Source organism: Canis lupus, chromosome 10, assembly GCF_048164855.1.
Source record: "Canis lupus baileyi chromosome 10, mCanLup2.hap1, whole genome shotgun sequence".
NCBI classification, from domain to species: domain Eukaryota; kingdom Metazoa; phylum Chordata; class Mammalia; order Carnivora; family Canidae; genus Canis; species Canis lupus.
Window position 1 is genome coordinate 43016378 of NC_132847.1, and position 14235 is coordinate 43030612.

Genomic DNA, 14235 nt, shown 5'->3' on the forward strand with positions numbered 1-14235 from the left:
AATCTGTGCATTTACTTTTTTCCACTTTATCCCTTACTTTTCCCTCACTTCTGCTCCCTGTTTGAATCTCCTTCTCCTTCTCCTTCCTCCTCCTCCTCCTCCTCCTCCTCCTCCTCCTCCTCCTTCTTCTTCTTCTTCTTCTTCTTCTTCTTCTTCTTCTTCTTCTTCACATTTTATTTATTTATTCATGAGAAACACACAGAGAGAGAAACGCAGAGACATAGAGGGAGAAGCAGGCTCCCTCTGGAGAGCCTGATGTGGGACTAGATCCTAGGACCCTGGGGTCATGACCTGAGCCAAAGATAGACGCTCAATCACTGAGCCACCCAGGCACCCCTGTTTGGAACTTCTTGCCTTGAGCACAACTTTCAGGAAAATTCAAGTTAAAAAAGAATCCTTAGATTCTGATCTATCTCTAGCTTCTATTTTCTATCCTGGTTTTTTTTTTTTTTTTTTCTGTCTTTGCTGCTTCCTTGGTATATGCCCGGGAAATAAACGGAGCAATAGAACAAATGCAACAAATAATTGAATAGCATTTCCACAAGGACTTAAGCTGCCGAGTTGAAAAGACCCACTAAATAGCCCAGAAAACGGTAAAAAATGTATTGTTTTGAAGTTTTTCTCCATGAATAGTCTGTTTTTATCCCTACATCTGGTGTACAGCTGTTCTCCTGAAATTTCTCCTTATTATACTCTTGCTCCAAAACTTCTATTTCTTATAGCCCATGCTTTCTTTTTTGGAACACTTCTTCAATAGTTTTAGAAAGGATGCATACGAGGTAATTTTTTTTTTGAGTCCTTAAATGTCTGAGGAAGTCCTTATTTTTGCCTTCTATGTGATTGAATAGATGTGGACTTACAGGTTAGAAATAATTTCCTTAAAATATTTGAAGGCAGTGTCTTCTTACTTTCAGTGTAATTCAGAAGTCCCAAACAATTTTGTTCATGATCCTTTACATGTGATTTCTTTTTCCTCTCTCTGGAAGCCTGTAGAATCTTCTTTAGTCCCCAGTGTTCTGAAGAATTAAATGAAGTGCCTCAATGAAGCTTTCTTATTTGGTTCTGATCTCTATGTTAAACATTTTCACAAATGCTTGGCAATCCTTGGAAGGCTTTAAAATTTTCAGTTGTCTTTTAAATAAATTAAAAGAAGAAAAAAGAGAGTCTTCCTATTTATTCCTATTTACCATTTTGATTGCTTTTCATTCTTTCCTATAACTCCTGAGCTTTCATCTGATGTCATTTTCTTCAACCTGAAAAAGTAAATATTCTAGTTTCTGTTCATCTCAAAAAGTCCACTTTATGTCTTTTTAAAAACGTTTAAAAAGTATTTATTTGAGAAGGAGAGAACGACAGAGCAGGAGCAGGGGAGCAGACAGAGATGGGGAAGCAGACTCCCTGCTGACCAGGGAGCCTCACATGGGGCTTGAACCCAGGACTCTGGGATCATGACCTGAGCCAAAGGCAGAGCAACTGAGCCACCCAGGTGCACCTTACTTTCCTTTTCAAAGGATATTTTCTGGATATATAATGCTGGTTTGATAGATTTTTTGTTTGTTTACTTCATATGTTCTATTGTGTTTTGTGTCCACTGTGAGTGATGAGAAGTCAGGCATGATTTGTATCATTGTTCACCTGCATGTAATGTTCTTTGCCCTCCAGCTGCATTCAAGATTTTCCCTTTATCTTTGGTTTTCACTAGTTTGATTATTGATGTACTTAGGTCTAGTTTTCTTTATATTCATCCTACTTAAGATTTACCTAGACTCTTGGATATATAGGTTGATAATTTAAACAAATTTGAGAATTTTAGGCCATTGTTTCTTTAAACATTTTCTCCTTCATTTTCTTATTCCTTTCTCTGGAGGGCTCCACTTAAATGCATGGAGACCTCTTGATATTATTGTTTTTTAGTCATGAAGGCTCTGAAAAATTAAGACTCATTTGTTTTCAGTATTTTTTTTTCTTTTAGCAAGTCAGGGGGCCTTCTTCTCTGTTATTCCTTTCTTAAGTCACTTTGGCATCCTGAAATTCATTCTCTGGCTCCTTAAGTCAGGAAGACAGTAGTTCTCTTCATGAATTTTGGCCGCCCTGAACCACATGGACTGAGAAATACCCTCAGAAGAAAAGCTTTCTAAAAGTAATTCTCACCCAATGCAGTTGCCTTCTGTGAAGGGTTGAAATCTCTTCCATCTTGGACTCCTTTTGGATATTCTCAAGTAACTTAAATAACTTGTTTTTTTTTTTTAATTTTTATTTATTTATGATGGTCACAGAGAGAGAGAGAGAGAGAGAGGCAGAGACACAGGCAGAGGGAGAAGCAGGCTCCATGCACTGGGAGCCCAACGTGGGACTCGATCCCGGGTCTCCAGGATCGCGCCCTGGGCCAAAGGCAGGCGCCAAACCGCTGCGTCACCCAGGGATCCCCAATAACTTGTTTTTTATACTGGTTTGGAGTTTATAATTGTTCTCTGTAGGAGGGTTAGTCTAATACAGGTATTTAACCATTTCGAAAACTAGACTCTTCTACTATATAGCTCTTACTCTGTCATGTATCTCTTTTAAAAATGCCAGTGGTTATTCCTTGTCTATAGATTAAAACAGATTTTATTTAGACCGAATACACTCCATTTTTTTTGTCAGTGAGTTAAAAAATTTTCCCCACAACAGACCCTTATCCTCGCTAAACTGAACTGTTCTCCAAACATTCTATTTTGCTCTGCTCTTTTGTTAAACAATTCTTTAGAATAACATTTCCCCTAAATTTGCATGTCCCAATCTTGACAATCCTTCAAGGTCTAACACAAATGTCAATTCCTCCATGAAAGTTCTCCTTATCTACCCAGTTGTAAGTGACTTAATTTTCTACTAAACACCTCTTTATATTTATTTCACTTCATTTAATAAGCCACTTGGGTGGCAGAAGCAATATGAGCATAAGTGATTTAAATGTAAGGAAGACAGTTTCCACTCAAGAAATCTCTGCTCCTATAATGATAGAAAAAGCCAAAGTAATAGAAAGGTGGCAAGTGCTGTGGGCAGAGGTTGCTGTGGAAGCTCTGGAGAGGAACAGTCAACTCAGTCTAGAGTCTTAGGGACAGCTTCTTGAGTCAAGTATTCCTAGACCTGAGTCTTAAACAGTGAATTGTCTGAATCAGATACATGGACTAGGAGAGGAGGAATGTTCCTGAAAGAGAAAACTATAAATTTGAAGGCAGAGAAATATAAATTTCTGATAGCACTAAATATTCTGTCCTTTAGGTGATCTGATCTTCTAATAGGTAGTAGGAAGTGACAATGTATCTACAGCTCCTGTCTCTCCCAAGTATCTACCAAATGACTTTCCACTCCTGGCTTCTACAGGTCAGCCCTCCCCTGGGGTCCAGCTCTCTCAGTCACCGTAAGTTTGCACATTATAGGTAGATGCAGGAATCATCTACACAGGATCTTTTTCATTCTAATTAAGTGGCTGTGTGGCTATGTGTCTTATTATGACCTGTGTGTGGGCAAGGTCAATGCCCAATGCTTTTAGTTCCCATAACCTGAGAAAGAGCTTCAGTACTACATAATCCATCATTCAATTGTATTGAATGAAGGAAGAAATTCTTCATGAACTTTGCCCCAGCTTTATTGAAGTTAGAATGATGAGCTAGCTCATGCTATACATGCCCTGGGTTGTGAAACTGAAGGAGAAATTTTAAACCTTGGAATAAATAAATTCAATAAAATTACACATTGCAGTTACAAGAATGTGTAAATGTGTACGGAGGAGGGCAAGAACAAAGAAAATAAAAAACAGGTTGCTCTAGTGCAGTAAAGTGACCGGCTAATTTTCATTTCCTTTGCTTTTGAAAATATCACTTTTGGAGGATATATGAAATGAATACAAGGTCGAAGGAAGGAAACTTGGCAGAAAATGGTAGGTGAGGAACAGCAATGATTTAAGAACTATGACAAAGGAGATTAGAAATTGAGTGGTTTCTGGCTTGTGGAATTTGAGAGGAGCCTCATTCGAGAAGACTGATCTACGAAGGATGATGACCATCTCCATCAGGGACCAGACAGGAGGCAACAGGCTTACATTACAGAAAGGGATTTAGATAAGAGAAAAGGAAAAATTTTCAGACAGTGCAATTTGATAGACACTGGAATGTGTAGCTGGGGAAGCTTGTGGAATTTCCTTCTCTAGAGGTCTTTTAAAAATAGAACAATGTTTCATCTGCCTGAAGGATGGACTCTGTTTGACCTTTCAAAGTGTCCACTGAACCCAGAAGGTGTACCTTCTGCTTTCTGAGAAGAAAGCAAATCTGAATCATCCTGGGTGGCTTGAGTAGTGAAAATAGGGTGCATAAATTTCATATTTGATTTGATTTACAATTTACATAAGTCATATTTGTTCTCCTTTCTTTCCCTTTTGGTTGAATGTTTTCATTTTTAAGGCTTGGAGATTAGATTTAAGTAAGAATATTATAGGGCAAGAAGGAAGAATGCTCATCTTTAGGGCACATTTTTATAGGGACATAGGCAAGAAGAAAAGGATATTTTGGACATCTTTGATTTGCTTTCACTTCCCATTTTAAATAAAAAAACCCCACTGCCTTTTCTGTTTGGTTTAATATTTTGGGGGTAAAATTTTTAAAAAATTAATTTAGCCTAAATGTTTTTTTACAGTGTTTTTGGTATCTCAAACTGGAAGAGGTTCTCTATATTTAATTTCCTCTCAGGAAGTTTACCTTCAGGAGTCCAAGTGTAAGGTCAAGCTTTGGGTTGCCGGAAATGGTAATGTTCTTTACTGTCTGAGCACCCAGACAACACTTAATAAAACATCCTACTTTGTGGACATTGGTAAGGATTAAAGTGCTTTACCCATTTCCTCTTATTCTATAATTGGTGATTTCTGTATTCTGTCTTCTAAAACTCGAAAATGAAATTATACATAAGCAAGAGCAGCATTCTCTGGATTCAGCTTATCACTCTGGCTTGCCAGATATAGGGTGGTATCCATCTTTTTTCCTTTCTAAAAAAAATGTTGCAAAGGCCAAAACGGATATAAATTTTAGAACTCATTATTTACCTTAGGCAACAACTCTAGGGTGTTCTAAACTTGATTTCTGACTTTTTGTTGATATGAGAACATTTACAGGATAAAGCAATGAATCATAATACCTCATATTCATGTAGCTCTTTGTATTTGTCAAAATACTTACTCATTTAATATCTAATTTGATCTTAACAAGAGCCTCATCAAGATCATGATCTTACGGGTAAGAAAATGGGATCTCAGTAAGGAGATGTGACATGCCCAAGATCGCAACACTAGAAAGCAGAGTTGGAACACCCCTGACCTCAAAGCCTGTGTGTTTCTCACTGCATCATGCTATGCTGTCAACGAGAATCTGTGATTTCCTGGTGGTTTCTTTTTCACCATTTATGAGATCTTTGTCTCTGATTCATTCTGAGCCAACACCATATTAGAGACCATGACACTAATGTTATTGTCACCAAATAGAAAGTTGTGCTAGCATTCTCATGGAGTAAAATACCAAAGGTTAAAAAAATCCTGCCGTTCTACATAAGTCATGCAAATTAGATAGGCCAGTTATATGGAGATTACAATTTTTGCCAATTCATGCTAGCTTTTCATTATTAAGGCACATTTTATTTTTATGGCAAAACTTACTTTAATTCTTGTATCAGTCTCTGACAGAAATTCAATATTAACTCCCATAATCCCTGTCTGTCTGTCTTGGGTGTCTTTTGGGGGTACAGTGTGGCTTTATTTCCTTCCCTAACAGTTCGGAAGTTTGTTTAATACTGACTCAGAGGAAGCATTCTAGCTGAGTCTTCACATGGTCTTGTTTACAGCTCCGGAGTGCACATAATAGATAAGCTACTGATTTCCACAAGAACCCCCACATTTCCTGGGTGTGTGGGCGTGTGTGCTTGCGCCTGTGAATTACGATTATGCAATCCGCCTGCTAGCTGCATCAGGTTGCAAAGCCATTTCAGATCTCTTAAATATTTCTCTCCTAAACCTAATTTCAAAAACCAAAAACCATTGTATTCCATGGGAAGTGTGCTGGTAACTAATAATTAACACTGAAAAGCCAATGAGTTTGTAACAAGATCAAACTTGATATTGAGGCAGGGAGTAGGCAAATTTGCCTGAGGAAACATTGTGAAATAAAGCTGCAAATGGCCATAGATGAACACTGTTCCATTTGTAGGATTTCTTTCCTTGGTTATAATTATAACTATCACTTACAGAGAGCCTAGGATGTAGCAAGAACTTTGTTAGGTCAGCATCATCTTATTTGATTCTAACGGTAGCCCTGAAACATAAATATGGCTAAAGAGCTTTTATAGAAGAAAGGTGACCACAGAATTCAATAATAGGTCTTGTATTACACTGATGGCAAGTGATAGAATGATGAAGGTGGCCAGGACTGTTGGACTCTAACGACTGACTAGATTCTACAAATCTTTCTTTGGTTCCTTTTTTGATGGGACTTTGCATGAAACTTAATTGTAGTTTACATAAAGTATAGAATTTACTAGAAGAATTATTTCTGAATAGTAAGGGGATTCAGGCTACAGATGTTTGGAAGATGATGGTAGTCGGCTGAGAATAGCTCCATGAATTTTTCAGGGAAGGTGATCTGAGGCAGAAATGTCACAGAGACCTCAGATCATTCTTCCCTGGAGATGGAGAATGTATACACGACTGTATGTGTAATCTGTCTTGCGTAAAAAGCACTGAAATGATTAAATCCATTGTGAACAAGTATTGGACACTAATGCAGAAGCAGACTAATTGGAACCAACTTTTATTTAAAAATTTTTAAAAATATTTATTTATTTTTTGGGGGGGGGGAGAGAAAGAGAGGCAGGGGCAGAGGGAGAGGAACATGGAGCCCGACTGACATGGGGCTGGATCTTAGGACCCCGAGGTCATGACCCAAGTGGAAAACAAGAGTCGGATACCTAACCGACTGAGCTACTCAGTTACCCCTTGAACCAACTTTTTGCATCAGAACTAAGCAACCTGTATTATCTCAAGATCATGCTTACCAAATTTAGGCATTCTTTGTAACTCTTATTTTTAAAAGCCATCATAATTCTTTCCCTTTGTTTTTTCTTTCCAGCTGCTGCTGCTACTGAATTTGAGGCATGCCATGCACCGCTTCTGCAGTGATAGCTTTGTTTTTGCAAAGTGAATGGAATGGAGTTTGTGGGGATGTAGAACGCAGGCACTGAGAAACCTACATGAATGTGTAAGAATGACCACAAGGCACCAAACGTGGGTGTATTTATCTGCTTGTCTCATTACTAAGAGGTTTTAGTTCTAAAAAATATCCGGAAGGATTTAGCTTTGGGGAAGTGGGGAGGGAGAAGGAGTGGAATGAGTTTTGAAATTTTAAACAATTTATTTGAGCTTCCAACTGATATACTCCAATTTCTTTACACCAGAAGCAGGGTTTCTTAAGGGACAGTTGAGAAAAGATTTTACCATCAGTGTACAGAGACATTAAAAAGTTGATTTTACAATTTATTTAGTATATTAACAAGAAGACATTTCATTGCAAGAAAACCTGGAAACTGCCAAGTTTCAATATTAGTTATTAAAACAGCAATTAAGACGTTTTTGTGGTCCAGAAATATGTTTGTCTTGGTGACATATGCTGTGTTCCATTTGCAGGCTAATTATGTTGATGCAATTCTATCTGATGTTCTACTCCTTAAATAGGTCATGTGGTTTCATTGACAGAGGGTAAGTGAAGCTCCTTTTTATTAAAAAAAAATTTTTTTTTAAAGTAGTCTCTGCACCCAGCTGGAGCCCAACGCCAGGCCTGAGCTCACAACCCTGAGATCAAGACCTGAACTAGGATCAAGGGCCATCCAGATGCCCCTCCTTTTCATTCTCTTTCAGAGTCAGTGGAGAAATTCAGTTCTGGGGTCAGATTACTTGGGTTAAATCTACATTCTGCCTCTATCAAGTTTTATAACTTTGGGCAAGTTAGTTAATCTCTGTGTCTCAGTTTCCTTACCTGCAGTTGAGGATGATAATAATGTTACTTATCTCTCATGGGGTTATTTTGAAGATTAAAATGAAAGAATTATAGTACATCCATAGTGAGAAATCAATAAATGTAATTTTTAAAAATTTACAGATAGTAATATTCACTTTTTTTAGGTGTATAGTTCTATGAGTTTTATTACATGTATAGATTATTGTAGCTATCCATATACCAACACAACAGGGTGCAGAATAATTTCAGAAGAATTCCCTTATGCTCTCCCTATGGTCAGATACTAATACCACCACCTCCTTCCCCAGATCCCAGCCCTTGGTTATTACTTATGTGTTTTCTGTCCTTATAGTTTTGCTTTTTTACAGAGTGTCATATAAATGGAATCATACTGTATATAATTTTTTGAGATTAGCATCTTTCACTTAGCATAATACCCTTGTGGCACAACCTGATTTATAAAGGAACTCCAGCTGGAATTCATCTGACTTCATAGAAAAGGGATTAGATAAGATTTTTTTTCTTTTTTAAGGATCATTGAAGAGAAGAAAACACATAGATTAATATTATGCAAAAGGAGACTTTAGCCTAATATGAGAAAGGAAATTTTCATAGTTATCGAAACATCAAATATAATGCTTCTTTAAGAGGAAATTATTTCCCTGTCATTAAGGGTGTAGACTCATTAGCTAAAGGGCCATAAGGAAGGCCAGGTGAAGAAGATGCAAGAGTCATATATGAATTAACCAGGAAAAAAGCGTTGATGATAGTGGTATATGGTGTTTTGTATGTGGGAGCTCAGAGCAGGACAAGGCTTTGGAAGGTCACGAATAATCCCAAATAATCTGTAAATGTAATCATATTTGCTCCATGCTTTGTGGGTGAGAGCTAACTGTTGTTGGGTGCAGAGGAAACTTGAACCCTTGTCACCTTGGCAGTTCAACTGCATACGTGGGGAAGTTAGGCAGTAGACATCATAGAAGAGGGAGAAGAGGTCAAATCCTGACCTGGATTGGAAGAGAGTGATGGGGTGGGGGTGGTAAGACTGAAGGAAGGGGAGGAGCTGGACAAAGCTACAACTTTGCACTGCATGTTTGATCCCAGAGGCAACAATTATCATGATAATTTTAAAATACCATGTATATTGCCCTAATTTATACAGATGCACGCACATATACAGTATAGTATTATGTATGAGAATGTATATGTTTAACTTCATCTTCATTCTGCAAATCAGTTAAATCTCAAAAACCTGAAAGTTCACTGTACCAGCTATGATTTCCTGGCTATGTCCTAGGGTAATTGTGTGGTATTTGATTTAATCCTTGAGCCAATACTCTGTGGGAGAAACTATCTTTTTCATGTTCTAGATGAGGAAGCTGAGGTTCAGAGAGGTGAAATTACTTACCCAGAGAAATAGAGGTAGTAAATACAGAGCCAGAGCTTCTTCTCAGGAATGTCCTAACCTCTTCAGAGTTTGGTCATTTGCCTTCATTATGCTGTTACATATTGATGAGAATGGTTGAATTTTGGTCTTTTTTCTGCTTGGAAATCCATGATCTGATTTTGTTTTCTTTTTTTAAAGATTTATTTATTAGAGAGAGAGAGAAAGCATGTGCGAACAGGGGGAGTGGCAGAGGGGAAGAGAGAAAGAGAGAAAATCTCAAGCAGACTCCCTGCTGAGTGCAGAGCCCAACTCAAAGTTTGATCTGATGACCTTGAGATCATGACCTGAGCCGAAATCAAGAGCTGGTCCCTTAATTGCCTGCACCACCTAGATGCCCCTCTAATTTTAATTACAAGGGGAAACAATCTGACATTTTAAAGTATACTCTGTAATGATACTTTGTGTTTGTTGTTATTATTAATGGTGCTAAAACTTTATATCCAGTTACTACCTGAATTTAGCAAGGATTTTGGGCAAGAAGAGCTAAGCTTTTCTTCACTCAGGAAAGGCCTTGGAATGAGAGGACCTTGAGTTAAAATTTTAGTTCGGTTCATCATAGCTGTGTGATCTCTCTCAGCTTCGTGTTCTTTAGTGAATTCAAAATGATAATAAAATGGTTATTATGTCATTTAAATGACAAAATGGTTGGGCAAATACCTGGCATTGCTTGTCACATGGTAGGTATTTGCGAAATTAGGAAAAATAATTCAGAAGCACTTCTAATTTCATGACTTAAGTATAAGCAGAAAGGTTTATTTGTTTGCACTGTAGTCATTTTGTGGCTCTGGTTTGTGCTTGGTGGTTTTACAGGAAGATGCACAGAACAATTTTGTTTACATTCAACTCAATCTTAATGCCTGTGAGTATGAATCTAGATCAGCAGGGAATACATTGAATGAATTAAGTTTAAGTATTGGATGGTATATAGATTTCCAGAAATATATATATTATATATATGTATATAAAATATATATTATATATATAACATATATATTATATAGATTATATTATAAAATAAATTATATTATATATATATATATATATATATATATATATCCCTTATGCCATTCTTTTCTTCTTTTAATTGCTCTCATAAGAAGACTAATAAATCCCTCTGGAGATTTCATTACTAAAAGTGAGAGAAGCCAAGCTGGGCTAAAAGTTATTTGAACCTGTTTCATTTTAGCATATATGCTTTTCACTTGACCTCTTCTCTCCGATCTAAGAGGAATGCAACTGTGAGCAGTCAGGGGATCTATGCTCTACTAGGATTCAACTTTCTCATAACTTGTGGCTGTGGGTGCCCTAGGACCATGTTCTTCCATTTTGAGTCTGGCAATCTTTTACCTTTTTAGTAGCATTTTATTTTTTATTTTTTCTATTCATTTGAAATTCAGTTCTACTCATCAAGTATATTTATTGAAAGTTTGCGCCTCCTCGTGTCCCACATGCTGGGACTTGTTGACATAGGGAGGAAGCCAAGATACACCAAGTAAGGACTGCAGAAGTTGGGGAAGCCCAAGGCGAGGAGGCAAAGCCTGGTTGGGCAGAAAAGAAAAGAGAAACCAGCATGGGGAGCGCTGAAGATTGATGACAATGACAGCAGGGTGCTCAGCTGTAGGTAAGACCGCAATGTTGTGACAGCAGGAGGAGGGACGACAAGCACTCCAAATTGCTGCTGGAAGCTTGGCTGCTTCCCCAGGTGCCAGCTGTGTTTCACTCCTCCTAGCTGCACTGGTTTCTTTCTTTCTTTCTTTCTTTCTTTCTTTCTTTCTTTCTTTCTTTCTTTCTTTCTTCTTTCTTTCTTCTTTCTTTCTTTCTTCTTTTATTTTATTTATTTATTTGAGAGAGAGAGTGAGCAAGAGAGCAAACATGAGTGGGGGTGGGGGTATGGAGGGGCATAGGGAGAGGGAGAAGCAGACTCCCTACTGAGCAGGGAGCCTGATGCGGGGCTAGATCCCAGGACCCCAGGATCATGACTTGAGCTGAAGACAGATGCTTCACCCTTCACCGACTGAGCCACCCATGAGCCCCTGCTTCCATCTTTTTTTTTTTTTTTTTTTTTTTTGCTTCCATCTTTTTAAAGGCAGAGACCACAGCTTCTGCAATCAGAGGAGAGTGTCTACAAAGGTAACTTGTTGAAGTATTTTTAAGGATGACTCTGTTTTGATCCCATCTGTTTACAACTGTGGTGGGGGATTTTTTCTCTTCTACTCTTGAGTTCTCAGTGTACAGGTGAAGCCATGATGGTGGTGGTCAAAAGGCACAAGATAACAAAGTTAGACTTTTGTCTGTTGTATACTTTAGTCAAATTGACTAAATAGAATCAAAGTTAACTGCAAAATTTTGAATTCCCTTAATGATACTGAAAGCTAAACAAGACCTTTGTGTGTTTTGTAGCTTTCTTCAGCATAGCTGGCAGGTTACATAATACCCATTTGTCCTAAAAGTGGATAATCTTTATGGCAGAAATTACTGAAAAAGACATGGCAAACATCTTCAGCATCTTCCCAATGAATCAGTTGTTACTTTTTTTCCACAATGCCTTGGGAATTATCAGCATTTTTCTTTAAAAAATGAGAAATACTGGGGCGCCCGGGTAGCTCTGTCATTTAAACATCCAACTCTTGATTTTGGCTCAGGTCATGATCTCAGGGTTGTGAGACTGAGCCCTATGTTGGGCTCTGTGCTGGGCGTAGAGTCTGCTTGAGACTCTCTGCCTCTGCCCTGCCTTAAAAAAGATTGAAAAATACCTGTCATCTACATTTGGACCTTATAAGAACCTTGTGTTGTAGATATTATCTTCATTTTACAGTAAAGGATCAGAGAAGTTATGTACTTTGTCCAAGAATGCACAGGTAGTAAATAAAATCAGATTCTGAATCTATAAACCAACTTAGGGGGCTTTGCTCTCTCTTCTAGAACACATAAGCTTTTGTATAGCTGCTGACAAAATATTGAGTGATATAGATGACATACACTGAAATGAATCTGTTGTTCATGCTGTAATAATCTCTTGTCCTCTCCTTGTTTCTTTTGTTTCCTACCTTAGTTTAACAACCCTATCTCATTTTTTAAAAAGTAATTTTTAATCATTTTTAAAATTCTTATTTTTAAAATTTTAATTCCAGTATAATTAACACACAATATTATAATAGTTTTAGGTATATAATCTAGTGATTCATTAATTATATACATTACTCAGTACTTATGACTGTAAGTGTACTCTTCATCGTGTTCACCTATTTCACCCCCCTTAACCACCCAGTTAAAAGTCTGTGTTTTTGTCTCTTTTTTCTTTGTTTTGTTTCTTAAATTCCACATATGAGTGAAATCATGGTATTTTTCTTTATCTGACTGACTTATTTCACTTAGCATTGTGCTCTCTAGATCCATCCACATTGTTGCAAATGGCAAGATTTTATTCTTTTTTATGGCTGACTAGTATTCCACTAAACATATATACCACATCTTCTTTATCCATTCATCTATCCATGAACACTGAGTTGCTTCCATAATTTGGCTATTATAAATAATGCCACAGGAAACAGGGGTGCATATACCTTTTCAAATTAATGTTTTCATATTCTTTAGGTAAATACCCAATAGTGGAATTACTGGATCATATGGTAATTCTAATTTTAATTTTTTGAGAAACCTCCATACTGTTTTCCACAGTAGCTCCACCAGTTTGCATTCCCACCAACAGTGCCCCAGGGTTCCTTTTTCTCCACAGCCTCACCAACACTTGTTGTTTCTTATGTTTTTGACTTTAGCCATTCTAGTAGGTGTGATGTGATCTCTCATTGTTTTGATTTGCATCTCCCTGATGATAAGTAATGTTGAGCACCTTTTCATGTGTCTGTTGGCTATTTGGATGTTTTCTTTGGAAAAATATCTGTTCATGTTTTCTGCCCTTTTTAAAATTGAATTATTTGGATTTTTTTTGGTGTTGAGTTGTATAGGTTCTATATATATTTTGGATACTAATCCTTCATTAGATATGTCATTTGCAAATATTTCTGTTCCCCAGGTAAAAAATCATAATCATACAGTACAGGCACAAAACTCAGTAGTAAGAGGGAGCCATGTCATCAAGAAGGTCAGAAACATACAAGAGTATTTGGAGAACTTTATTATGTATCAGGAGATATCTTAAACCTGAAAAAGGAAAAAAATGAAAAAGAAAAAAATTATTGACTTACTATTTGAAAAAGACTAAAAATCCCAATTAACGCCATAAGCCATATGCCAAGATGAAATCCAGATGGATTAAAAATGTAAAAGTAAAGAGTTATTTTAAAAAGCTTTAAGAACATGAATATTTACCTCATTTTAGAAGAGGACAGGAATTTTTAAGTTTAAAGGCAATGGAAGAAAGCACAAATGTTTATAGATTTGATTACATAAAAATTGACTTTTGAATAGTCATAAATAAAATGAAAAACAGTAGATGGGAAAATACTTGATATCAGATTAAGAAAGGCTATAATTTTTAATATATAAAAAGTTCTTGCAGATCAAAGACAAAAATCTCTAACACTGCAATAAAAAATGGATAATGGCTTAATCAGAAAATTCAATGAAGACAAAATATGAGACTAATTTTAATTAAAAGATTTCAACTCATTTTCTAAGAAAAGCATTAATTAAAACAAGATAGCCTTTCTCTACCAAAATAGAATGAATGTCTCAAAATATATATTCAATTTTGGTAATGGTCTGGCGAGATGGATACATATTGGCAAACTTTCTGGA

At 36.9% G+C, this 14235-nt stretch overlaps 1 long non-coding RNA gene across 26 annotated transcripts in view; it reads left to right on the forward strand.

The window, feature by feature from the left end:
- The window catches only part of LOC140641532 (uncharacterized), a 155597-nt gene that overhangs the window by 111487 nt on the left and 29875 nt on the right, over window positions 1-14235 (forward strand). For 21 of the 26 annotated variants that reach the window (XR_012038050.1, XR_012038071.1, XR_012038065.1 and 18 more), the window contains 2 exons: window positions 7146-7274; window positions 7700-7771. This is a non-coding gene — a long non-coding RNA (uncharacterized lncRNA). Of the gene's footprint in view, window positions 1-7145; window positions 7301-7699; window positions 7772-10947; window positions 11099-14235 lie in introns of all 26 variants that reach the window. The other 5 variants (XR_012038072.1, XR_012038070.1, XR_012038057.1 and 2 more) reach the window with 2 other exon arrangements.